This window comes from Schistocerca cancellata, unplaced genomic scaffold (genome assembly GCF_023864275.1).
Source record: "Schistocerca cancellata isolate TAMUIC-IGC-003103 unplaced genomic scaffold, iqSchCanc2.1 HiC_scaffold_674, whole genome shotgun sequence".
Classification (NCBI taxonomy): domain Eukaryota; kingdom Metazoa; phylum Arthropoda; class Insecta; order Orthoptera; family Acrididae; genus Schistocerca; species Schistocerca cancellata.
Genome location: NW_026046685.1, coordinates 575,001 through 577,500, shown reverse-complemented (window position 1 = coordinate 577,500; position 2,500 = coordinate 575,001). Strand labels below are relative to the sequence as shown.

The window sequence follows — 2,500 nt, the reverse complement described above, 5'->3', positions numbered from 1 at the left end:
TTTAAGCACTCTAATTTGTTCAAAGTAAACGTGCCGGCCCACCCAGACACTCAATAAAGAGCACCTTGGTAGGATTTCAACGGGGTCCGCCTCGGGACGCACGAACACGCACGAGGCGGTCGCACGCCTTCGGCTCGCCCCACCGGCAGGACGTCCCACGATACATGCCAGTTAAACACCGACGGGCGGTGAACCAACAGCGTGGGACACAAATCCAACTACGAGCTTTTTAACCGCAACAACTTTAATATACGCTATTGGAGCTGGAATTACCGCGGCTGCTGGCACCAGACTTGCCCTCCAATAGATACTCGTTAAAGGATTTAAAGTGTACTCATTCCGATTACGGGGCCTCGGATGAGTCCCGTATCGTTATTTTTCGTCACTACCTCCCCGTGCCGGGAGTGGGTAATTTGCGCGCCTGCTGCCTTCCTTGGATGTGGTAGCCGTTTCTCAGGCTCCCTCTCCGGAATCGAACCCTGATTCCCCGTTACCCGTTACAACCATGGTAGGCGCAGAACCTACCATCGACAGTTGATAAGGCAGACATTTGAAAGATGCGTCGCCGGTACGAGGACCGTGCGATCAGCCCAAAGTTATTCAGAGTCACCAAGGCAAACGGACCGGACGAGCCGACCGATTGGTTTTGATCTAATAAAAGCGTCCCTTCCATCTCTGGTCGGGACTCTGTTTGCATGTATTAGCTCTAGAATTACCACAGTTATCCAAGTAACGTGGGTACGATCTAAGGAACCATAACTGATTTAATGAGCCATTCGCGGTTTCACCTTAATGCGGCTTGTACTGAGACATGCATGGCTTAATCTTTGAGACAAGCATATGACTACTGGCAGGATCAACCAGGGAGCTGCGTCAACTAGAGCTGAGCAGCCGGCCGCCCGGGAGTGTGTCCCAGGGGCCCGCGCGAACACGCAAGCGTCCGCTCAATTATTCTGCAAACAGGAGGAGGCTGAGCTCCCCTGCACAATACACCTCGAAACCCTCTCAGGTCCCGGCGGCGCGCAGCGCCGTCCTAAGTACTTGGTCGGGTTCGAGAGAGGCGCAATCGCCCGGAGTTAGGCGAGTAGACGCTTTAGGTGCGACCACCCGTGCTCCCAACTGAGCTTGCCGCTGCCGACAGAGGCCCGGGAGCGTGCTGTCGTGGCATTGCCGGCGGGAGACAACACGCGCCACCTACGGTGACCGGCAGCTCCAACGCCAGCGCCACAGAAGGGCAAAGGCCCCACGTGGGTGCCGAAGCGAACTCTCCCAGCACAGCGCACGTGCCAACACGTCTGCACAACTGCGATACAAACCACCAGCGAGAACCGCTGGGGCGACCGAGCAGCAGACGGCGTCGCGGCGCCGAGTGCCGGGCGGCGGCGCATCCTCAACGCACACAGTCCTCAGTCGGACCAGCACACTGCAGATGTCCACCGCGCTTCGCACCGGGCCCGCGAGGACCCACTTTGGCCGCCCGGCGCCGCGCGCAGGGTGCCCCGGCGCGCAGCTGCGCCGCCTGCCGCGTCCGTCGGCCGGCGCGCCTGCCACTGGGCGCCCCCACCAGCCGGCTGTAGCGCGTGCGCCCACGCACCGCGCGGCCAGCACGCCGGGCGGCCCCCCCTCACCGGCCGGGGACGGTCCCACCCAGCCACCGCCGCGTATCGCTTCACACACAGATTTGCCCTTACTGATTTACCTCCAGCAACAACAACCGTACCACAATGGGTTTACCAGTTGTTCATTTGCGTAACGTCACCAGCAAACGTAGACGTCCATCCCAGTTTGCAAATGCAACGATTATTGCATACCTGTCTGTTAGGTGTCACGACACACTACGTCTGCCCACATACACGCAACAAAATGTGCACGACTAGAGAACACGTGGGAGGTGGCCCCCTACGTATGCGATGTCCATTACGAGACCGACTGTCAACCAGCATCTGTACCATGTCGCAGATGTGGAACGCGGTGCACCATGCTATCACACTGTGTGAGAAGAGACGACTACGTTTGAATACACGCGCCACTACATCAACAGACGGCTCATGCTGATCGCCATCCAGGGCGTCCGTTACTCCCACACGTCTCTATGGCGTACCACACTGCAATGTAGCTGTTATGGGGAGACGGCACGTGGCTGAGTGCACAACATTTGGACCGTATGGTTCGCTGTTGTTGGGCGCAGTCGTTGTACGGTCACACATGTGCCACAGCGTATCATTCAGTACATACGGACCTATGTGCAGTACAATGTGAGGGTTAAGCTTACGACATCAGCGGACAGTGGACACAGGCCGTACCACGACGTAGACTGAGCGCTTCGACATGCGAATGCCAGTGAACAGCTGCGAAGGGCATTGAACACGCAAGCACCTGAACGACCAGCGTGCGAAGGCAGGGGGGAGGGGGGGGGCGATGTACATCCTGCAGTCGTCCACATTACAGTGTACAGCGGGAGCATGTCAAAAGTAAGCAACACTTGCGAAGTGTTGAACAT

General features: G+C 57.9%; 1 non-coding gene across 1 annotated transcript in view; it reads right to left on the bottom strand.

The window, feature by feature from the left end:
• Nucleotides 1-867, bottom strand: part of LOC126138942 (small subunit ribosomal RNA) — a 1,909-nt gene extending 1,042 nt beyond the window's left edge. The window contains exon 1 of the ribosomal RNA XR_007528432.1: nucleotides 1-867. This exon is cut by the window's left edge and continues 1,042 nt beyond it. This is a non-coding gene — a ribosomal RNA (small subunit ribosomal RNA).
• Nucleotides 868-2,500: the final 1,633 nt, after the last annotated feature.